The sequence below is a fragment of the Pogoniulus pusillus genome, chromosome 3 (genome assembly GCF_015220805.1).
Source record: "Pogoniulus pusillus isolate bPogPus1 chromosome 3, bPogPus1.pri, whole genome shotgun sequence".
Lineage (NCBI taxonomy): Eukaryota > Metazoa > Chordata > Aves > Piciformes > Lybiidae > Pogoniulus > Pogoniulus pusillus.
In genome coordinates this window covers 47,496,039-47,521,063 of record NC_087266.1, presented here as the reverse complement: position 1 = coordinate 47,521,063, position 25,025 = coordinate 47,496,039, and the positions used below count along the sequence as shown (strand labels likewise).

The window sequence follows — 25,025 nt, the reverse complement described above, 5'->3', positions numbered from 1 at the left end:
CCCCCCCATGTTATTTTAGCTTTTCAGTTGCTGCACGAGAACTTTACATCACATTTCAGCATCAAAACAAGCTGTTAAATTGCTTTGTTTATACTAATAGTTTTTGTCACCTAAAGGTTAATGTAATCAGTTAAAATAATTAGTTGTATAATCAAAAAGTCTACTTATTAACTAAAAAAATCCCAACACCTGAGATTTGATGCATTGGAGGTCTCAGCTGTGAAGGGAGATGGACAAACAATTTTTTCCCACAACTTCTCAATTGATCCTGCATAGATCTAGGAAAAGGATCCTTAAGATACTTAGCATTTGTGATAGTTTATTTCTGTGCAGTATCTAGGCAAGATTAATTGCAAAGCCTTTCACAAATGCTTATTGTTTCTAGATAGTTGGAACTCATTTTTCCCTGGAGGAAAAAGGAAGAGTGATGTAGCCAGAGAAGAATTTTCTATTGGAATTTACTCATAGCTGTCTAAAGATTCATTGAGATGTTGTAATGCAACTGCTTATTTATGTTCATATATTTTTGTCTGAATGGCTCTCTAGAAGAATGTTAGGTGGAATGTGGATTGCCATGGTTTGACACAGAGTTGATTTATATTGGTTCTCTGAACTTCTTATCTATGTCATGCACCAGCAAACAACAGAGTTAAGGATCCAGATACCTTCCTCCTGAGGACGTTGATTTTTCACAACTTTGACTTTTGTTTTTGTAGTTTCTGAAACTTTTTATATCCTTAAGGTTTTCAATAATGTAGCTTTAGTTCAGAATGTAGATACTCCAAAGAGGTTTTTTGTTGAAGCTGGGCGGGGTTATCCCTGAGTTATGTTATCTCTCTTCTGACTTTGTAGTTTATTGTTTAAAATGGCTTTTAGTTTAGAACAGATGTCATATATTTAACAATCTCCACATCTTTGATGTTTGAAATCTTATTTTATGAAATGTCCATGGAAATTCCAAAGTCTTTGGCCTGCTTTAAATAAATTGCTGTCTCTAAAGAGTCCCAGGTCGCAGTATTTACTTTGCAACTTATGGAAGGACCAATATAATTTTCCTTAATTCTGCTTATGGATTTGAGTTAATACAACATAACACTTAAACCCAAACAAACCCCAACCAAAATACCAATCAAAATCCCCTCATCCTTATATTCATGCTTCCAGAGAGGTTACATTATTTGCTATCTTGCTTTTTTGGTTTATTTAGTAATCTTGGCATGTACTCTCTTCAAAGGAGTATATCTCAAAGCATCCTGATGAGAGTCTCTTGTGAAGTCAACAAAAAAGTGTCTCTGAATATTACTTTCTATCTTTGCTTGTTCAGAAACTGGCTCTTTGAAGCTTCTGTTTCTGTTCACACTTTCTCTTTTCATGTCATTTGGTGTTTCCTGGTTAAGTCATGCAGATAAAAGAAAATGAATGCATATTCTGTAGCTGTCTCTTGGCTCTTCGGTTTCAAAACAAGTAGCTATAAATTAAAAATACAATTAATGCACAGATTCAGAACTGTATCAGTTGCAGAAGAATTTGTCATCTTTGCTAAACAGGTTATGCTTTTTAAGCTAGAACTTTAAGGTGGTGTGATGCCCTAGGTTTGTTGTGTATGGATTTCTAGTTATGAATTGGTCAATAATAGGCTGTATGAGTGAAGGTATGGTAAATTGCCTGGAAGAGGTTTTCAACAAATAGGAGAAAGCTTCTGCTAAATTGGGAAATGCCAAATTGTAATGTGTGTAAACAAGAAAGTTTACCCATTGGACAATGAGGTGTCAGAATGATATGTTGAATATAGTCACTTAACAACCTTGTGGCATATTATGCTTCACTGAATGCATGATAATTCCTGTACAGAAAAAGGCTACTTTTCCAGACATTATTTTATAGGTCTCTTAAACATAGCTTTGGTTTCCTTTACAGGAGTGCAAGTATCATTGTTACCTCCCTTGGGAAAAATAGGCAGGAGGAGGGGAAGGTGGTCTATAAGTTCCTAGCCCTCCTTACTTCTTTAGAAGCCTCAAGGCCTGAAAACTGCTGTCTTGGATAAGAGTTAGGTGCTGAAGTTACATCTATCAGCACCTGAGAGGAAGGAGTAATCCCAGGAGAACTTCAGTGCAGAGCAGTGCACCATACAATAGTACGGCTGAGGAAGTCTTGGGAAAGACACCCTCGAAGCTAAATAATGAATGCTTAACTCTAATGGCCTCATGTAATTCAGTAAAAAACCCCAAAACCATTATCTTCCATGAACAGCAACCAAGGTAGAAGGAAGAAATCATAGGCTGGGTCTAGCTGATTGGCTAGGGCTGGGTGCTAGGTTGGACTGGATGACCTTGGAGATCTCTTCCAACCTGGTTAATTCTATGATCTTGCAGCTTACTATTTCTTTTGTAGCTTGTTACTCCTTTCTGTTAGTTGACCCTGCTTTGAGCAGTGGTGTTGAACTTGGTGGTTTTCAGAGACAGCTTTCAACCTCACGTAATTGGTGATCCTGTGGGAATTCGGAAGGTTTTGTAAGGTAAGTTACATTATGTAGGCAGCAAGGAGTAAGGTTATTTGTTTGGTGTTTCTGTTCTATTTTTTAAAGAAATGAACATATAACTTTGCACTTATGGTGCTGAAACAGGAGCTGAAGGCAGTGCTTTGCTTAAACAGGTAGTATTCTTCTGTTATCACTGAAATGAACACCTTCAAATATCGTAAGTTAATGTATAGGCTGTGAGCCTGACTGGTATTGGTCCTCTTAGGATTGCAGTTAATTGCAGTTGTTCATGAACACCCATAACTTGTTTCTGAAACATGCCTGTGTTTTAATTATTTTTCCCCTCCTGGAAACATTTTTCCCAGAAACTTGTTCAGGTACTGCTGCCAGTTCCAGTGGCTGGCTCATTTCAAACAGCTTACTTCTTCCCTAAGGTCTTTTTACCTTTCCTTGTTTGCTGTCTTCATCTTGGCATTCCTCTTTAACCTGGTACATTATTTGAAGGCTTCAGATGGGATATTTTGGGAAAGGAAGCAAAGTGTATCAAACATGGTGTTTTAACTCTGCTAAGCCCACAGTTCTGGCACTATTTATCCATACTTAGTTTATTGTAATGCATTATGTGGTTGTCAGTTTAAAACTAAGCATGTTTTAGCATGCTATAGAATTTATGTACAATTTTATATCTGTTAGTATGGTGAATATTTATTTTTAATGCAGGTAATTTACTACCATGTGGTTTGAGAGAGAACATCTAGGTTTCTGTAAAGCTAATTTTCTAGAAGGATTATAAGGAAACTTAGTGCTTCTTCAGTGACCTAAGACTAATGTTTCCCTATGTAATCCTTTGTTGTCTTAAAGCTGTATCATGTCCTCTTGGTTCCTTCAGTTTTGGAGTCATTGAATCCACAGTGCAATAAAGCAAAACCCCCTTTGTAACTGAGGAATTTTTGGTTTATATAGTTTTGAGATCTCAAAGGAAAGAAAAACAAGTGTTTGGTTTTGTGTCCTGAGTTCCTTTTCACTGATGTTTGTAGGGAACAGAAGCTTGAAGTAAAGAACTATAAAGTTTAATAGGGTATTGGAAGAGAACCTGCTGATCTGATGATGTTGTGTGTTTGCCAAGTCTTCCACCTTTGGTAGTATGCTGTTACCCAGTTGCTGTGAGCAACTGGATAGCTGTCAACCTGTGCAGGCTCTGAAACTCCTTTCAGAGGAAGGAACAGCTAGGTAGGTGTAGATCATCACAGAACTGGAGAGGCATATCCACTAGATTTGCTGTATGCATCTTGGTTGAGACCTATTGGTTATATATATTCTAGCATTGGATAGTTTGTTCATCCCTTTGCTCACTTTGTGTCTTCTGAGCTAGTAGAGCATGTCCCACAAGTGCATGATATAGTGAAAATAACATGCTCAGACATGAGTTATCCTAGTAATTCACAACTTGTTAGGGGTTTTGTGGGTTTGCTTTGGCCAGTGAGAAGAGAGCAGGGTGAATGTGCTGGAGTCAAAAAAAAAATGGACTATGCATTTGAATCTTTGTTCAGATTTATCTTTTTTATTTGTTTGTTGAATTGCTGCTTGGCTTTGAGAGGTAACTCAAAGCTAACCAAGGACGGAGGAATCTCCAACTACATGTTCCTCTTCAGACACTGTCTTCAGTTTGAGGGTTATCTTTTCATGAACTTCAGAGAAGCTTTTTTGAGAATGCTAGGATGTTAAGTATTAAAAGAAAAGAGAGAATGGATATGTGTTAGTTTGCCTTCCCCTTTCTGGGCCCTGTGTTTTGGGATCTGATTCTATCACCATGACAACAGGAGTTTCATAAATGGGAAGCCTGGGTTCCCATGATGCATTTTTAAGATATATCAATAGTATGACTGAGAAATGGCCAATATTTCAAATATTATCCTGACTATACCTTAATGACAATTAAAGTCTAAGGATTAAGTCAGCATGAGAAACAGCCCAGTGGTTGTATCCTCTCTAGTGAGTGAAATTACCTGACAGTCTACATTTTTTCTCTCCTGAGGTTGTGAACTAGTTAAAAACTGTAGGCTTCCTACAGAACTTCACCAGATACATAGTTTAGGAACTGGGGAATGCTCAGTAAAACTGTTTAAAGAATTCTGTTGCATTTTTACTGCAGTCTTAGATTGAGAACTCTCAAATTCTGCTCTTTGCCTAGCCCTTTAGCTAAGCTGCTTCCCCTCCCCGCCCCAAGATTCTAAGAGAATATTCACTACCTGACATGCTTCATAAATGTTGGTATGTTTCTATGGGAATATTTTGAACTTTGGTTTGCATTAGGTAACCCAAAAATAAGGTAACATACAGTGAAGGACATTTGTTCTTCTCCAACCCCAGAACATTGGGAAGAAACATATTTTTTTTTCCCAGTGTAGTTCTCAGTGTAGACTGATCTGCTGCATGCCAATTTATTGCAGTTTCATGCAGACCTCTTCTGTTTTAGCTGATTCCTGTATATTCATGCTGCAAATGAACATGTAGTAGTTGTTTAAAACTGCCTTACAATAGATGGAGAAAGGGGTAGTCAGGTGATACTGACTTCTCTGATTCTGGGCTGCTAAGTATATGGGTAAAAAAACATTAATATTTAGGGCACTGCTGAAAATCTTTTGTTCCAATTCAAGTGATAAGGAAGGAGCATGCCTTGTATTAATGAAGGTTGGGGAATGGGTTGGGGAAAAACAAATGAAATTGCTGTCATTTAGAAGAAAGTTAAGTCCTTTTTTTTTTTCTTTTCACTTTCCTTTTAAAACATGTACACATTCTTAATGATGTCTTTTACCACGGTCAGTTGCAGCTAAAGATTCATCCTGTGTTTGCGTATGTTTTTAGTCTGTACTCAGTAGTTGGCTCCAGTTGAAGAGCTTTGCAAAGCTCAAATCTGCACAGTTCAGTTAATGATTCATTTCCTTAAAGACCAAGGTTATTGTGGTTCAATTAATTGGCTCTTTGGAAATGGTCTGCCAGTGTACATGTTGCTAGCACGTGTTCAAGTAATGCCATTGGAGTTGTAGAGTATATCCTTCCCTGTGTTGTGCCCTCCCTCACCAATGCTCTTTGTTTCTACTTAGGAGCTTACACATAGCTCCATTGAATCAAGAGTATATGTTTCATAGCATGCTTCCATAATGAACTGCAGTAGGAATGAGAACAAATTATTCTTGATGCTTTTAATTTATCTACTAGATCCATTTTTCTTTCTATGTATTTAATATGTACAAGAGGAAAAAATACAACAAATGAAAATACCATGTAATAATCTCAAGAACATGGCTGGAAAAGCAAACTTAGAGCTTGTGTATGCCACGCTTCTGAAAGCTGCACTTGATTAATTTAAAAGCTAAAAAGTTTTAGTGTTGCATTGCAATGTGTCATTTGGTACTTGTCCAGACACTTACCATAGCTTCTCTCCAACAAAATAATGCAGTTGCCTATGTAAGTACCATTAGAATGCATTTTATTGGGTATGTATATGATTCCTGTGTCATGCAGACTGCGTGCACTTGGCTAATAGATGGCAATTCCCTGATCATTTGTGAAAAGGACATTTTAAGGTTGCCTGAGCTAGGGATAGCTGGCTGTTAAAGCAGGTTGTGTATCAGATATGAAGTTTGGGGTTCTTTTTGAAGAATTTTTCTGTTGGACTGGAGTCTACAATAAAAGTAGTTTGATGAACAGAAATTAACTTGATGTTTGCATGTAAAATTATATACAATACTAATCCAGGGGAAAAAAAAGCAGTGGCGCAATGTGCAAAATGCTTATAGGGATTTCAATTATGCTGATGCTAAACTGTGAGTTAATCACTTAAAATGTTGGGAAATAGCTATTTGGAAGAGTAACTAAACTCAAAGAGGAGATTAATTCTCAGTTGAATTCTATATAATGTAATGCTTAACTCTACAGCCTCTAGAGAGTGGAATTTGACCGCATGCCAAGAAAGGACTTTCACTTTATTAGGTATCCGCATTGCAGTTTGCTTTATAATGGCTGTGTTGGACTGTTACATGCACCGTGCTTTCCTTTGGTGCATTTCAGTAAACTAGAAAAGGAAGTTTGACTTAAGAGTTCTCTAATAACTTTTTTCCATGTATAAGTAAGTAAGGTCAGCGTGGAATGCTTTTGAGTTTTCTGGGTTTGACTTTTCGGTAGCTAGAAAACCATTCAATAGAAAGCGCTTCTAACATACAGCTAAAACCTGAGAACTATAATGCAGATCTTTCTGGATGCTGTTGCAAACTAATTTTAGAAACTTGCCTTAAAAAGAAAATGTGATGAAGGGAAAAGTCTTCATGGTCTTTTATAGGAGAGCTGACCTTAAGGGCAGAAGCATTTTATGATACACAACAAGTGTTTTGAGGAAACGCTGGCCTTTGCGTTTTGGCACAGAAATTGGAGAGCAGGCAACAAATGAATCATGTCAGGAATAGCTCTGGTGGATGGTTTTGTCAAACTTGCTTCAAAATAAAAGATGCATGTTGTAGATACACAGAAGTGTTCAGTAATGATTCAAAGGGTGTTTTCTTTTCGAGAGATTTCATAGTGTCTTGCATGTTTGCCTGAGTGCGTGGGAAAGGGTTTTTTTTTATCTGCCCTGGATTGTGTTTCTTTTTGTCAATGAAGTTTTGACTTGAAGGAAAGAGTCCTGTGAGATTCAGTGTGTGGTTAAACACTCTCCGACCCAGATCAGTCAGTGGGGTAAGTTTCTATTTCGGTGTAGATGTTTGGTGTCTGTCTTTTGCCTTGCTCTGAATAACTCTGTGAAAACACTAAGCCTAGGCTAGAAATAGATCTTTGTGTATTTTTGTATGTATTGTCTTATATATGACTTAATTTTTTTGCTTCTTGCATGGAACCTAAACCAAGTGCTAATATTTCAACAGATACAGAATGACAGTCTCACACTGCACACTGGTATGCCTGTGAAGAGGCACTGCCAAAGTTAATTGTCTAGTGCAAAAGCTGGGAGTTCTGGCTGATCAAAGCAGGTAGGTGTGAAGGTGCCTGCATGGAGAGAAGAGACAGACAACTCAATGCTAACAGTTAACTTAAACAGAGCCATATGATAGATTTCAAATGTCTCTTTACCTCAGCTGGCTTATGAATGTTTTTATTAGGAAACTTTTGGTGGTCTTATTCCAAGTTGTATTTGAGAGAATGACACAGTTTTAACTTGATACTAAAATATGAATGAGTTTGAGACTCTAATCTCATGCAGAAAGTTAAGTCACTAAATCTTCAGAAAACCTATAATTAACTAACTTAAAGATGGCATCTTTAGGTAGTACCAGTACAAGGTAATGTAAGTGTTGGTCATGTACTAATATCACTTACTAGGTTAAAGTAAAAAGTACAATTCCAATCTAAATTTAACTAACTGCATATGAAACTTTTAAAACATGAATCTTGAACCCAAGAGTTAGACTATATATTGCAGATGTGTCATGGTGTGTTTGCACATCATTTGCAAGTCACAACTCTAAATTGGTTTCTGTCTTCACTGTCACCAGCTGACATTAGACAAAAATAAGCCTTGGTTACATCACGCGCTTCTTGGTGCTGGAGAACTAACACAGCTGACAATAGCATTTGACACCAGTTTGTGTCTCAGCAGTAACAGTTACTAGAAAACTCAGTCTAGTTTTGGCTGTGGAGTTCTTACTGCTATTGAAAATGAGGAAAGGATCAAGGTGATTGGTCAGACTTCATATCTAATACTAATTTCTGCATCTTTTAAGTTGCAATAGCTTCCTGACTCCAGAGAATACAAATGTAGTGTGCAGAGTTCTCAATTCTGAAATGCATCTTTCCAAAGTAAAACTTTTTAAATTACCAAGTTTAAGAAAGCAACAAATTTGTTCAGTTTTTCCAGTGCATCCATGTCATTCTTTAGGAACACTATTAAATATACAGGAGTAAATATTTAATTCAAGGAACATTTTTGTTGTTTCTGAGTTCTCCAGAGATGCCAGCTATCAGGGGAACATCATGAGGGAGATGATCAAGGGTGAAACCCTACAGAGGAAAGCCTTGAGCTCTTCTCCCATGAAAATTCAGTTTGGATCTCACCCCCACCCCTCAAAAAAAAAAAAAGTCATGGACATTCCTGTCCAGTGTAGCTGTTGAACAGTACTGGAATGATCCCTCTTGACATTGTTCATGTGTGGTATTTCAGCTGCCACGTTCTGCAGGCAGTCTGGCTGAAATACCCTTACTAGAGAAGTGTAGGAATTACCAGAATATTGAGAACTCAATAAGAAAAGTTATGCTTTAAACAACAACCAGACAAAAAAAGGCAGAACTCAAACAAACAAAAAAAAACCAAACCAACCAATCCCCCTATAAAATCCAAATCAAAACTCTTAAGAAATTTTGTGTGAGCTAATTGTATGTTAAAAGAAGCTAATTAAATCAAGCCATGTGTTAAGAGCTATAAAGGGAAGTGCTAAGATGCTGTTTCTGTTAAGAAACTACATATGTAATGTCTTGAAATAAGTTGCAGGTAAATAATGTAGCTTTTGTTGCTTAGGTTGGCTTTCTGAGAGAGGAAAGGAGTGATCAATCTGACAGCACACCTCTTACAAATGGTTTTTCTTTTGTTGTAGTACTTTTTTAATATCAGCTCATGCACTCTACCCAGAAGGAAGGAATTTCCTTAAAGCTGAACAAAGGTCTGTCTCTATGACAGAAATGTATATTGCTGCCAAAAAAACACTTGTACTCAACTGCACTTGCATACAAAGTTGACAGGAAACAAAATGCATGTTAATAAAGACATTAAAAAACAATCTTAAAATGAGAACTATAAAAAATGGGAAAATAATTGTAGTATTGTTTAACAAATACCCATTTCCCTATTTTTCTTTATTGATTAATCTTCTTATGGGAATTGTTTTTTCATGCTAGTATTTTCTGTAATCAATTCATCATTGTATCCCCAGTGTTACCCTGCTACTATGGATGTGCCAAGAAATACTGGCTGTGTCTTTTTCAAAGGTGTGTTGCTGTGATAGCTATACAGAGTTTTAAATTTCTCTGTCATGTTGAGTTCAGAGAAGCCACTGCTTTGTATCACCCCAACACTGGCATTAGGAAGGGATTGGCACCTATGACAGCCTCAAATAGATATTGTCTGGTGTCTTGTCTGATAATCTTGACAATGCTGTGGCCCTCTCTGCTTTGTAGGAGGCCATTAAAAAAGTTGAACACAAGATTTCTAGAGAGGCCCCAAATGCTTTAAAACATTCAAAATGCAGAAAGCCAAGATTTCTGCAAGCTTAGCTGTAAATGAAGGGTTGATTGACACACTCTTGTAAAATCAATACTTAGATCAGTGGTTTTTCTGCCTTTTCGCTGTCTTGAACCCTGATACCAGGTAATATTGAGCACTGAAAAGCTCTAATGACTTCTATCAAATCCCACTTCTCCTCACCATCCCCACCCCACTCCAAAAAAAGTCAAGGGAAACAAAAATCCCAAACACACACCAAAAAAGCCCCTAAACCAAACAAACCCAAGCATCAGACAAATCCCAAACAAACCCAAGCATCAAACAAATCCCAAACAAACCAATAAGACAACAGGAAGCTTAGAAAACCAGTGGGTTTTTTCCATAATGTCAGTAGCTTGGAATTTAAACAGCCTTACTTCACTCCTGTTGGTCCTTCAGTATGCATGTCATGTTGGTCCTAGATGCTTTACTAAAATTTCTTGTTCTTGTAATGTTTATTTTGAATAACAGTTCCACTGGATGCTGGTGCATAGATCCTGCAGCGAGTTTGCAGCCTGTACATGGTGCTAGAGGTATGATTAATGGCAGCAAAGCGACAACTACTTAACCTAGATCTGCAAATGCTCCATGTGGCTAGTTGCAGTTTAGAATAATTGCATGATGTTTCAGTTTGAGGGTTGAGAAATAGTTCTAGCAGCAGGTTAACTTGAAATAAATGTGGTAGTTTGCCTTCTGTTTCGTGTTCTTTCATTTGAATCCTGCTGCTGTTGGAACTGCAGCATTGGAAATAAAAGTACTGTTGCTTATATTCCATATCACTTATACCAAGTACGTAGATTATTTTGTTTTGCTTATTTTGCAGATGGTAATCTGTAGTGCTTATTCAAACTTGTCTAACTTTTACTGGCTATTGAGCCTCTGATGCTCTCACTGATAAAGAAAAACAGGAATCTCACTTCGTTAGCTCTTTAATTAGCAAGTGGCAGTGACACCTATGTAGAGGAGAAAGGGGGAAGAAAGCATTAAAGGGAGTTTTCCTCCCAGAATAGCTATCAACAGACCACTGTGGAAAGACATTGCAGAGATTCCTTTATGTGCCTAAAGGAGATGAGAACATTGATTATAGGATTCCTTACTGTCTTCTGTATGATCACAAACAGAACTACCAGAGCCTTTCCTGACTTCATCTGTATCAGATCATCATCAGCGTACATTGTTCTTGTGTTCTGTTACAATGTCTACCTGCTCCAAACTAAAAGGATCCCACCACAGCTGGCACTTGAGGTAAATCACCAAGCTGTGATAAAGTGACTAAAGAGTTATTGCATATTTGTCTTCCTAAGCTGGCTTAACATCCCATCTCAGTAGCACTTCTGAATGACTGAGGAGATACAACAAAAGTCTCTTGAAATGTTCATGATAAGGATTCAAGTACTTCAGATAGTCTATTGTGGACCTCTTTTCCCTTCTTTTAGATCTTCAGAAGAGCAGAAGGGTGTTTATTAGCATTTCTCATCTCAAGATGCAGAAAGATGTAGTTTCAACCTGAAATGCATCTCTGTATCTAGGAATCAATGGGTAGCTAATACACAAAAATTGCCAACCCCTTTTATTCTTTAGAGGTCAAGACAAATCTGTTCAGGGGAAGAAAGATGTATGAAAGGATAAAAAATGGAAGTAAATGGTTCTTGCTTTCTTGGAAAAGGAGAGATGCTGTAACCTTCATCTAAGGAAAGGATTTTAAAACCAAGCTATTCTTAACAGCATGTTTCAGACTGATCTTCCAGAAACTGTTTTGTTGTTCAGTTGTTTCCATGAGGAAAGCAACATTGGACAAAGTCCTCATAAATGCTCTTATTTTTCTTAAGGTTTTCATTCAATCTTTGTCTCTTCTGCTGAAATGCTACATGACTAGAGTGAGACCAAGTAATCCTGTCTTTTACATCCTTGAAACTTCAGTAGGTGATTTCATACTGCACATACCGAAGGTGACCTGGAGTCTTTTTCCAGTGAATATGATCTTTTCCTGGTGAAAGAATTTCTCAAAGGCAGTCTTATCTTGATGTTACAGAGGCTCTAGGCAAAGATTCCTTTTTTGAAAGGAACCTACAACAAGCTGGATCATGCTGCTTCATCTGGATAGTTTAACTCTGTTATCTTCTATTGCTTTGAGATGGCAAAGAATATTGACTTCAGAAGTGTTAGTAGGCTTTAACGCATCACCTGAAATGGTGTATATGACGCTGTGTGGAATTGTAAGTAAGAAGTATTATCATCATCAAAAGTTCTTGAGGTTCAATATTGCAAGTTACCTGGTGAAAAAGAGCCTCCTAATTTCAAGAGAATCTTAAGAAGAGATAAACTTTAAATTATCCTGGCCTCTCAGGATAGTTTCTTAGACAGAAAGTACAGAGCAGTGGAAAGTTTTCATTGAGCATGTTCTGCTTATAATTTTCTCTTTTATCTTGTATTCTTTGCCTTACTGGAAGAGTAAAAATGTCATCCTGGAGACATTTGGTCATTCCTTTTTTCTTTCCAGTCAGAAAGACCTTCTTTCACAAAAATATTCATGTGGAATGAGAAGACTGAACTGGACTCCCTAGGCTTTGAAAACAGATCTGAAATAATAAAGGCAAGGTTCTGTCAAATGGAAAAACACAAGAGCACATCCTGAGCTCACATCATTGACATGTCATGAAATTCTACTAGAAGTAATCCCATTATATATGTAATATCAAACAGTCTTGCTATGTAGAGCAAAAACTCCTACCTTAGACTGAGATACCATCATATTCCATGTCCTCAGAGGAGCAAAGAAGCAGAGTCTCTTTCTGCACGTCCAAGCAGTTTCTGTGGAAGAAACCTGCGTTGTTGAAATTACTGTGGGATATTAGATTGTGTTCCTGATGGCTTCATTTGTCACCTGTTTGAAAAAAATATAAAAGGAAATTGTTCTAAGGACAAAAATTAGAGATGCTTCTTGAAGTATATTACTGCTGTGGAGTTTTTTGTGACAAAATCTGGGGTTTTCCCTCAGCTGCTCCTTGTGTTATTTGGCCCACAATGAAGGAAGGTTTCTTTGAGGAGAGGAAAGCTTATAATTGAAGAACATGTGAGATGCCTGACCATATAAAAAAGCCATTTTCAGTTGTGTGCTGTAAAGGAGCCAGTGAAGAAATACCACTGAAATTGCCCCAAAATTAAGTGAAATTGCATCAGACATGAGTAACATACCTTCTTGGTTAAATTTTGGATTATATTCAGTGTCTTGAGAGTGATGAAGACCACTGCAGGTGAAATGGTAGTGCTTCACCTGAGGCATGCTGCTCAACAGCTGTTCTAGATGCAAATACCAGACACTGCTGCTGTTATGCAGAAGGATGGAAATAGATAACAACTGGTAAATGCATACAACATGAGCAGCTCCACACATAATTGTCTTTGAAGCCCAGTGACTTCTAATTTTTTTTGGTTGCATGTTGACTCCATGCTACTGAAAATTTCACAGGACTCTATCAGCTTTCAGGATTTCTGAAGAACATTTCAGCTGTTTTCCTCATTATATTTCTGTTAGTAATGACAATTAAATCCTAGGACATCTAGGTTTTCAGGAGAAAACAGAAATACTCTAGAATCCAGAAACCTGAACCAGAACTTGGCCAGGTTCTTGGCTACCACAGCAGTCATAAAATACTTAGCTTAAGCCAGAGGTGGTTGCAAGAACGTTGAAATGCTGTCAGTGTTTGATAGATTGGATTTGGCAAATAGAGTAGAAGACTTGAGATTGGAATATGTCTTTTACAGAGTTGTCAGTGGGGTTAGGAAATCATTTGTGAGGGAAACATTCAGGTAAGTATGGTTATTTCTTCTTAAAGAGATTATGTGGAGATGTTCACTGCATTGCAATAGATGCCATTTTTAATTAATTGGAGAGAAAGCGAACAGAGAAGAGATTTGGAGGTTTTTTTTTCCAAGAAATGAGCACTTAATTTGCCCCCTCTCACATCTACAATCTGAGAGAACTTTCTTGACAGAACATCTTACGATTGATCTCATCTGTTGGTAGATGTCTTGAAAGTTCACAGCTCAACACTTGGGTCCTTGGGGTTTTTTTGGCATCGGAGCATGAAAAAAACTGCATGTCTAGTATTCATCTCTTGTCATCCTCCCCTATTGCAGTGACTATGTGTATGTCTCTGTGTGGCAGGAAATAAGGGAATGCAGACCATTATTCAAGAAGTTACCAACTAGCACTTTTCCTTCCCCTCCAGTCTTTCTGCCTCCCTATCCTGGAAGTATGGAGTCCCTGCCTCAGCCTACGGCTTCATTCTTTTTCCAGCTGCCCACAAAAGTAAAGAACCATTGTGAGAGTTTGAAGAAAGAATCCACTCAGAGGACTGAGTCTCAAGCAAAAGCTCCAGGTTGCAGACTCAGAATGAAACTTCCTTTGGGGAAGGATCTGCTTCCAGGATTTGCTCGTCTCTTTTTCCTTGGGCAAACAGAGTTGTTGAAGCAAACAACAGGGTTGCAGGTAGGTAGGGCCCCTTTGAACTGCCATCCACTCAGATGTGAAGGATGGACTTTATGCTGTTTCTCTATGCTTTTTTTGTTGATGTTGTCTTCTGCTTCTCTAGGCTGAGAGAGGGAAAGAACATGAGCAGCTTAAAGAAAAAAAAAAAGTGGAGGAGAGAGAGAGGAGAAAAAAAATATCCTGGGCACTTGTAAAGAATATTTTTTTGTCTGTGTAAGCTTCCTGTCTATGGGTCACATTTGTACTTGAGTTCTTTGAAGCATTAATGACATTCTTCGTCTGACCCTCTTGTAGACAGGAAACTAAGAGCAGAAACTGATGGCTGGGGCCAAGGTAAGGCCAGTGACTGTATATGGCCCATAGCCATACAATTTTCATCTCCTCCCTTTCTCTTTACACCAGTGCTAGGTTTAAATGTGCAGTAAGGTGAAGACCACCGAATGGGTTTGAAATCTGACTTGACTCCCAGCACTCAAAAAGGTGCCCAGTTATAAATGCGTAAAAGATTCTTCTCCAGAGGAGCCTGTGGCTGCTGGGTTTAAGTCCTGTTTCTTTGTTGATGTAAAGAGAGGAAATAGACTGAAATACCAATGAGGGGGATGAAACTACTCACCTGCACGATCGGCCCAGAGAAGGGGAATCAGTAGAATCAGCTCAGGTAAATTCTGGCTTTCTCACTTCACGCTGTGCGGAGCAACAGCCTCTTCCTTGCAAACATCGGTAGTCCAGAGTCAGACCTTTCTTTCTCCAGCTATGCCATTGCTGGCACAGGAAGCATATTCTAAATTTCCCTCTCGTTTTTTTAGCAAAAGGAATCACTTGAAAACAGGCAATGAAATTCTAAGGAGATTTTACCAGTTCCTCTTTCGTGCTGAGTTGAAGTCATTTGGAACTATGTTACGTGCATTATTTACTTTGGTGCATCTTGTGACTCTTCTCTCCCTCTTCATTCCCTCCAAATTGCTTCAGGACACCTTCTAACCTTTATACTGCATCACAAGCCTTCAACAGAAGATCTTGAGAGCCATTTATGTTGCTGGAAGATGACTGGGTTTGGATCTTGGCCTTCCTTAAGCAGGATCTCCTGACAAAATGGGATTGGGAAAGACATGACTCCTTTTTCCATCACACAGAGCCATCCTAGAAATGGAGGCCTAGGTAGAAAAGTACTTCTAATGCATCAATCCTTAGGAAATTTGTTTGGCCTCTCATGGTCCTTTTGTTGCTATGTCATAAAGATGTCTTTTTATAAAACCTAAACCTGGCATCTTCCTATCTGAAAATCAAATCAGTCCAAGTTTTGAGAGTTTACAGGTCTAATAATATCACTGGATTTTGCTGTCCTCTGTATAGGAGATGCCATGTGAATCTGTGAAACAGGCTTCTGCTGTGGTACAGACTGCAATGTTTGTAAAGCCTTTTCTACTTATAGTCCACTTGAATAATTAGAAGTAATAAAACTTCTTGTGAAGATGGTATTTAATTAGGCTTCCACCTCTCCAAGTTTACTTAAAAATAAAGTTGAGCCAAAAATGTCAAAACAGCAATATGAGAAATACTGGCATCTTTTGAGGTTTCCTGTGGGTAGTGTTGAGAAAAGGTCCTTTGAAAGTGTTGAGAGTTATCAAAGTTGAAAAACTTAGGCTTTCATTTAAGAGTGAAAAGTTACTTGCTAGAAAGCAGGAAGCTTCTAATTGTTTTCCCCCTAAGGGATTCTATAGTCAATTAAATGTCTTAGGAGATCACAAATGAAACCCTTATGTTTGGCAGTAGCGAAACATACACGTTCATGCCCATGTACTCTTGTTTCTTTTGCTCGAGGAAATTAGTGCTGAAGAATAGGGCTTGCTTTCACAGTTCAGACTAGGAAAGGGGAAAGCTTTTGTTCCAAGGCCGAGTGTAAGAAGGGGTGACAGAGGGGTGAACCGAATCCTCTGGCAACAGGTAAAGAGCGTTTGCATTTTCCCGTTCTCTGCTTCTGGCAGTTGGGTAAACTAGTCAGATGCTTGTGCTTGAATCCAATTAATTTCTTAAATCAGTTACCACAAAGCATTGTTTTTTAACCAATGCCTAGATCTCTCCAGCGTGTTTAATCTGAACAGTCTTAACCTAGCCCTGAGGCTACTGCTTCACGGCTCTTGTGACCTCTTACTATGCTGGAATGCATTGCAAGTCTTAGTACATCCTAAAAATAATTGTTCAGATGGTGCTGCTTCAGTACATACTTAGTGAGCCATTTTCACTGGACTCTCTGAAACTCAGCTCTGTGGATGGCTTTTTCAAAGCCCCCCCCCTTTTTTTTTTGCAGTGGCTATCAAACTTTTGTCTTGCTGCTTCTGTGGTTATCAAGTGAAACGCTAAGTTTATAACCTCATATTTTTAGACAACTGGTATCAGTCAGATGCTGCATGTGTTAAACTATGCAGCCATAGTAACACTGGTGAACTTTGAAGTTTAAAGAGAAATGAGTTCCATGTATCTTAACTTTTAATGTGTGGAAATCTGTATGTGACGACCTTATAATGGAGGTACAACTGTTAGAGGTTTGGACACTAATTGCCTGCTGAACAGAAATAATCTAGAAGTTACAAGAGCAAGATCCATGAGCCTCAGAAATAAATACTAACATCTGTGGCTAGAGATCTGTGCCAGCAGTGCTTTTTAGCTGAAAATATCTTTAGTTTTCTAACTTCTAGTCCATTTAAGGTTTGATATCATTTGTGCCTTAATAGGTATACATGCCTCTGCCACGGTTTTTGGTCATTTTGTTCTGTAGTAAAAGATCAATTGAAGCCTCTGAAATACTTACAAACACTAAATATTTACAGTAAAGTAACAGGGACACTGAGAACTGTTACTAATGTTGTTGTCTCAGTTGTTAAAATGACTTCACTCCCTGCCAGTCACAATTAAGGGGGGGAAAAAAAAGGGGCAAAACCAAACCAAACCAAAAAACCACAACCACAACCAACCAAAAAACCTGTTAGTATTTTGATACTTGTCTATCAGTATTGTATAAGCATATTAATATTATGCTCTTGAGTTTTGCAGCTGGAATCCTGGGTTCATGATATATTTTTAGAGCAATAACTTCTGCCTTTGTGTTATTAAATAAAGATGTCTAAAACCATTTCCTTGTTTATATTGTACTTAACGTAATTGTATGAGTATTGAGTGACTTCTGACTTCAGAATGCCAGGAAACATGATAAAACACTACACAATTTCAGAGATTTGTTTAATCCCCAGTACTAGCAGAATTTCATGAGGTAGACCTGTAGTGCTCCTATGTTCCTTTTTATATCCCCTTTAAAATTCCTTGAGCATTTGAGCTTGCCTAACTCACTTCATGTAATCCTTTACATCTTGACCAGGTGTCAGCTGCTCTTAATTGTTTCATAGCCAGTCAATAAAATCATGGTTGTTGACAGCTCCTTTTTTCCTGTCCCAGAAAAGCTATCTTGTTTAACCTGAAAGATATACTTGCCACCTTCTGTCCAGTCTCTGTTGCAACTCTTTATCTGTTGCAGGATGCTTTGAGAGTGAAGGAGTAAAGATCAGGGCATTTTAGGGGGAAATCCCACTAGTGTTGCTACTTCAGCCAGAGCTAAACCTGTCACTTGCATGTTGAGAGATGCTCTATCAGTTTAGAGTAGTTTAAGGGAGGGAGATGAATTGAAAAAGAAACTGCTGCTTTTATAAAACAAAAAGATGTTTTTATAAAGTATAAAAATGCACAGGTTCTGGGCGATTTATATTGCTTTGCTTCATGTAAAGCAAGGGAGATGGGAAACTTTTTTTTTTTCTATGAACTTCTGAAATACAGACTGATTTTTATCAGCAGTGGCATGCTGTAAATTAGATTCAATCTCTCCAGTCCTGTTTGCAGCACGTTGGGATTTAAGCAGGTAGCAATGACAAAACCCCTTTTTCGGCCGTTTTTCTGAGGAAGGTAGATTGATACATTGAATTGCCAAACGTGGTACTGATCCCTGAAGAAATTAATGTGAACTAGGAGGTGGTTTAGAAAAGTGTTTTCGATAGAAAACTGGGAAAAGGCATTCTCTGAAAGCTGTGGTAACAAATGGGTGAACTCTCCCAGTTTTATTTCTTGCATGGATTTTATGAAGAATTGGCGCCGTGCAGCTCCTAAGCCAGGTCCCTAAGTTGATATCAACAACATGAGGTGAGTTGGTGGGTTAAGGAATGTTTGGATTTTGCTGCTTAAGCTGAGTTGTCTAAATGGCATGGGAAGCAAGATGGATTAAGTATTGAAAAAGCTACTTAGATGACCATATTAAGCTCACGTGTCTTACTGATGACAGTGACGCTTCCCTGGTCACTTGCTAACGTGTAAAGAACATGAAATTAGTGTTCTGATTAACTGTCCTACATTGCTTCACTTCCTTGATTCACTTTCACACATGGGTGGCTTTGCTTTTCTCTCTCCCTGGTAGAAACTGATGTTTCTTGCATTTTCTATGTGCTGGTTAAGTGAAGGGCAGGAAAACGTGGGGTTTAGGCTTCCATTACAGACCAGTAACTGAAGAAATCTGTCTTGCACAAGTAGGTATTACTTTTGTAGGGGCAAAATAATTACCATGATGTACAGTTGTAAGGGATTGCACAGAGGCAGGTAGCTTGAAGTGGTTTTCTTCCTTGTAACTACTTCAGTTTCAATTCTACAGTTATCTGGCCTCTTCTTGCCCAATTCAGATAAAGATAACATCTGCAATTCTGAAGTAAATGGCATTTGAATGCACAAAACTTTTATAAATGCATTTAATACTATCATCATTGGCTTTGAAAGATTTAAAATGTGATTTAGATCTATTTCCCCAAAATCTGGCTTTGTGCTGACTTCAGCTGAGGTTTATTCATCAGGTGGAATTACCTAGTTTAGAACCCATGCTAAAGTGGTGATAATACTGATGCAGAAAGCTTGCCAGCAAATGTAAACTGCTCTTCAGGAAAGGTACTCTTTAGAAGTAGGTACAGCTTAAAGAACTCTTCAGAGTTATTGGCATAGGGTATAGGGAGATGAGCTGCCTCTTCAACTTCAGCCTTTTTGGTGCAAAACGAAAATGCTTGTCAAACAATGCTATAAAGAAGCTGTAGGTTAAAGGGGAGATCAGTGTATTTTTATAGTTTTAATACTAGTAAAATTATGACTCAGTTTTCTGCAATTGAGGCACACTTCCCCTCTATGTTACCTTGATTAAAACTGGTTTAACTGCACAGGCAGTATGAGCTTGCAAACTTTGCTTCACGTTTGTAGAGAAACCTTTGTTATTTTGGCACAAGGTAAAAACTATGCTGTTCTGTGCTTTTTATGTGTGGGTGGGAAGAGTGAACGTGGCATCTTGCATACATTTATTGACAAGTAACAGATTCTTACCTGGTTTTTTTGCAAAGCTGGGTTTGCTATGGCTAGGGGAAGACTAATGGCATAAAACCAGGAAATCTCAGCTCCAAAGGTAGGATCACAGAATGTTAGGCAGGAGATAATCAAGTCTGGCCCTGTTGCTAAAGTAAGTTTGCCAAATCAGGTTGCACAGGATGGTGTCTGGGTGGGTTTTGAAAGTCTCCAGAGGAGACAACCCCTCTGGGCTCTGTCCAGTGCTCCATCACCCTCAAAGTGAAGAAATTTACCTTTAAGTTCAATTCTATTCCTACTTGTATTGTCTCACAGTTGTTTATCCTGGCCACTTAGTGGTCAGGTATTATGGGAGGCTAGGAAATGCTGTTTAATACCGAGTATAAGTGGAGTTCTGTGAAACAGGGATCTCTGAGAACTGGTGGAAATTACCTTGAACACCTAAACTGTGGCATGGGACAGCATCCATATTCACTGAGGTGCTTCAGGGCAAGTTTAATACACCTGCTGCCAGTGTGCATTTAGACCTTTTCAGATGAGTAAAACGTGAAATACTTTTGAAGATGTCTTTGTGAACTCTGGTGCTACTTTGCATTAGATGGGAAAGCCTGAAAAATGAATTTGCAAAATCTTTGAGTACGTGTGAGAATGATGAGATGAAATCAGACTAAAGCACCTAAGAGTAAATGCAGAACAGCTGACTTCAGCAGAGTTTTGTGAAACTTTATTATGCCTTTGGCACTGGTTACGTTTATCACCTACTGGAGTCTAAAACCAGTTCACTTAATGGCTGTAGCTTTTTAAAGGGGAAAGCAGGGACCAAATTAGAAGGGCTTCTGGGGAAAGTCTAGGCTGGATGTTAGGAGGAAGTTCTTCACAGAGAGAGTGATTGGCATTGGAATGGGCTGCCCAGGGAGGTGGTGGAGTCACCATCCCTGGAGGTGCTCAAGAAAAGCCTGGATGAGGCACTTGGTGCCATGGTCTAGTTGAGTGGCTAGGGCTGGGTGCTAGGTTGGAGTGGATGATCTTGGAGGTCTCTTCCAACCTGGTTGATTCTATGATTTATTTTTATCCAACTTCTCAGAAATCATGTGCATCTTTGGAAGCTGTGAAGCTTCCACTGAGTGTGCTTGAAATTAGGAACAGATTATAAGAACTGATAGGAACATTCACAGGAAGAACTTAGATTAGTTTCGTGCTGAATTACAAGGAGTTGTAAAAAATATTTGCCATTGGAATGGGCTGCCCAGGGTGGTGGTGGAGTCACTGTCCCTGGAGGGGTTCAGGAAAAGCCTGGCTGAGGCACTTAGTGCCATGGTCTGGTTGATTGGATAGGGCTGGGTGCTAGGTTGGAGTGGATGATCTTGGAGGTCTCTTCCAACCTGGCTGATTCTATGACTATTCTATTCTATGACTTTTTGGTATCTTAGAGAACAATAATGCTTTTTTCTGTTACACGTTATGCTCAGGAGCATTCAGAACTTGGTTTTGTTGTGTTATTTTGGGTGTCTTAGAGAACAAAAATGTTATCTTCTGTTACGTATTAGGAGCATTCAGAAGTTACTTTTGTTGTGTTATTTTCTTTTGGATATCTTAGAGAACAATAATGCTATCTTCTGGTATGTATTATGCTCAGGAGTGTTCAGAAGTTACTTTTGTTGTGTTATTTTTGCTGTGTATCTCAGAGAACACTAATGCTTTCTTCTGTTAACATAGTATGCTCAGGAGCGTTCAGAAGTTGGTTTTGTTCCCTTTATACTTTCACAGGTGATATCTAATATCTGCTTCCTCGTATTAATACTAAATTTTACTTCTTTTAAGCTATTCTTCCTTATACTTGCATCTGCTTCACAGATCTTTCCCACCTATCCCTCATGAAATAGTACACGAGCGAGGTCCCTGTAAATATTTCCTTTTGAACTAGCTCAGAACTGTGTTTTAGATAAGGCAGTTTTGCAAATGGGAAAGGTGAGCAGTAACACTAGATGTCTTCAGAGAATGACTGCTTTAGAGAAACAAAGGAAACTTTTGTCCCTGTATCAGTACTGACTTTATTCTCCAAAAAGAAAATCTACTCAAGTCTTCCAAGTAATAGACATCTCCACAGCTAGCAGTCAAACCAGTGCTTCCAGTGTGGCAGTATTTCAGCTGCAGGGCATTTCGCTTGTCTCTCCAGGTAATCTTTACACCCAAATTCCTGCTTGTGGCTGAACTTAAGTAATTGTTTCAGATCAATTTTCAGCCACCTCTGAAAGATATTTTTTGAATGGTACCTTTGGTGGCAATGCAGCAATGATACAAAGGGCTCTGCTCCATTCCTTGTGGCTTCTGTAAGTTACGCTTTTTTCTTGGTGTTTTAATTCCATGAATGAAAAGAGGAGCTAAATCTAGGATCTTCAGTTGCCTTTACACTTAAGCAGTGAATGGTTTATATTGCCACATTTTGTCACCCTGAACTACCATCTGTTTTGTGTCCCTCTTGGAGCACTCACTGTTTCAAATTCTGGCTTGCTCTAACTCAGTGCTGTTTATACAGAAACTCTCCTTTCTGCCTTCATGGAAATAACTACATGCAAGATGCTATGACTTGAGTAGGTGTTCCTATTTGTTTCTTTGCAGTGAGTGCAGAATTACAGACCTGAGCTACTTGAGAACCACATTGTGTAAGGCCTTGGTTCAGCAAATAGTCTCATCAGTTTGACTGGCAGGTGATATTTAGTTATTCTCGGGACACTCCTTGGAACATTTTTAATGTAGCCTGCACTGGAGTAAATCACGTAGTGACTGGCTTTCTGCAGGGCAGGTGTTCTTGTTGCTTGAAGGAGCTTGGTTTGGATTTTGTTGTTGTTTTCTGGTTTAGCTAAAAAAAAAATGTTGTTTTCTGGTTTAGCTAAAAAAGTTCAGGAAAAGCCTGGCTGAGGCACTTAGTGACATGGTGTGGTTGAGTGGCTTAGGGCTGGGTGCTAGGTTGGAGTGGATGATCTTGGAGGTCTCTTCCAACCTGGCTGATTCTATGATTTATGTGACATTTATATTGTGGTAAATGAAGTGATAATGTCTTAAAGCTATTTGAAGTGCTGCTTCATTATGCTAGACACTCATACTGACATTTAAAATGAAAACTTGAGCCCAAAATAAGGTTAAACTAAAGCAACTTATATGATTGCCTGCAGAAAGCAGACTACCATAATGAGTTCTTGGAGGGTTCCAAGGGAAGCTACTCCTCTGGTTAGGAGAAGGCCAGGTTGAAGGTGCAGATGACTCTCTTTCAAAATGTGGGAATTTAGTGAGTGATACTCAGTTTCCTAGTGCTTTTTCTTTGACTTTTTTCATTCAAAATCATTACTCTTAGTACCTATTTAAATGCTCAATAAGTTAAGAGCAGGAATTTTTATCAGCTCCAAATTCCTGCAGCCTATACAGCATGAAGAATACTCTTCTACATGTGATGACACATCTCTATCTGTCTCTATATAAATAGATACAGATATGTCTCTATACTCCTGTAGATAAAGTGTTGGTGCAGAATATAATGTATTTTTTTAAACAGCTTTGGGAACTCAGAACTTCCTTTTTTTTCCTTTTGGTTTTAAATTCCATCAAATCATTAAATAGATAACTTTAAAACACCTTTTCCTCAGCCTTTTGAAAGAATATTATTATCACAGTATCATCAGGGTTGGAAGAGACCTCACAGATCATCAAGTCCAACCCTTTACCACAGAGCTCAAGGCTAGACCATGGCACCAAGTGCCACGTCCAGTCCTGCCTTGAACAGCTCCAGGGACGGCGACTCCACCACCTCCCCGGGCAGCCCATTCCAGTGTCCAATGACTCTCTCAGGGAAGAACTTTCTGTGTTGCCTTTACCTTGTATATTGCTGTGTATAGCTCTTGATATTACAGTATCACAGTATCATCAGGGTTGGAAGAGACCTCACAGATCATCAAGTCCAACCCTTTACCACAGAGCTCAAGGCCAGACCATGACACCAAGTGCCACATCCAACCTTGCCTACTGCAGTTGTCGAATTATTGATGGTTCTGCACTGATATGTAATTGAATGGTTTTGTCCCCACAAGGAGGCATGATCAGTCACTGCAGCAGTGGTGCTCCTCTGTCACTAGACAGGGCTGTTCTTGCCAGAGAGAGTGATTGGCACTGGAATGGGCTGCCCAGGGAGGTGCTGGAGGCACCGTCCCTGGAGGTGTTCAAGCAAAGCCTGGCTGAGGCACTTAGTGCCATGGTCTGGTTGAGTGGCTAGGGCTGGGTGCTAGGTTGGACTGGATGATCTTGGAGGTCTCTTCCAACCTGGTTGATTCCATGATTCTAAGCTGTTTTTTTGGCCATCTGTTTACTCCTGCATGCTGATTTTTTGACTTGACCTGAATGCTCTTGCCCTATAAGGGTGTTGGGGTTTAAATGCAGAGCACAGACTGATTAACGAGGCATTAAGTCAGTTAATTCTTTCATTTTGAAACAAAGTATTACCATGGTTGTGGTGATTGGCAATTTTCATTTTGAGTAAGAAAGATGGCTTATGCAAGCAGCACAGATGTTAAAACCATTTGTGGTATTTGCTGGTTTTCACTCTTGAATTGTGAAGTTGAAGTTGTTGAATCTGGAACTGTGGTGATGAAGAGAAGATTATGTTACTAACGTGGTTAAAATATGCAGGTTGTAAATGAATAGGAAGTGTCTACAAGTATTTGTAAGTTCATTGGGTTTATTTTTCTGGGGAGTGGGTGTGATGGGTAGTGATTTCCTTGTCTTGGAAAACAGCACTTGGTTTGTTTATCAAGAATGGCTTTGCCACTCCTATGCCCTAATACCTTGAGTGAAACTTCAAATGAAGAGACATGGGGCTTGAAGATCACAGTATCATCAGGGTTGGAAGAGACCTCACAGGTCATCAAGTCCAACCCTTTACCACAGAGCTCGAGGCTAGACCATGGCACCAAGTGCCATGTCCAACCTTGCCTTGAAGTGCCCCAGGGATGGCGACTCCACCACCTCCCCGGGCAGCCCATTCCAGTGTCCAAATGGTAGCAATGTCATCTAGAAATGATAATGAAATTACATGGCAACCAACTTAGATATTCAGTACTTGCTAAATTCCAAACAGGCTGGAATGGAGTCTTTATCAGTCATGGTTGTAGCAGTATATATGACCAAGGTGCTGCTGGAGGGGATAGAAGTAATTGAAACCTTCTGCTTTAGAAGTAGATTTGAATGCTGAAGTAGCCCCCCCCTATATTTGTGTTGTGTTGTATTGACAGAAGTGTTATGATTTGTAGGAGATGCTTTTGAGTCCTGAGTCCATCTATACAAACTTTTCTTAATAAAAAGGTCTTTCATTTAAGTTTGACTGGACA

The 25,025-nt window shown here is 38.9% G+C and overlaps 1 protein-coding gene across 8 annotated transcripts in view; it reads left to right on the top strand.

Annotated features, from left to right (window-relative positions):
- Positions 1–25,025, top strand: part of TSC22D1 (TSC22 domain family member 1) — a 92,070-nt gene that overhangs the window by 23,491 nt on the left and 43,554 nt on the right. Inside the window, exons 3-6 of one of the 8 annotated variants that reach the window (XR_010308913.1) lie at positions 7,396–7,500; positions 9,454–9,508; positions 10,254–10,315; positions 14,015–14,101. The exons of 1 other annotated variant lie outside the window; for it this stretch is intronic. The gene's annotated coding sequence lies outside the window, so the exon portion shown is untranslated. Of the gene's footprint in view, positions 1–7,395; positions 7,501–9,453; positions 10,316–14,014; positions 14,275–15,080; positions 15,217–15,243; positions 17,405–25,025 lie in introns of those variants that run through there. 6 more of the 8 variants (XR_010308909.1, XR_010308915.1, XR_010308912.1 and 3 more) reach the window with 6 other exon arrangements.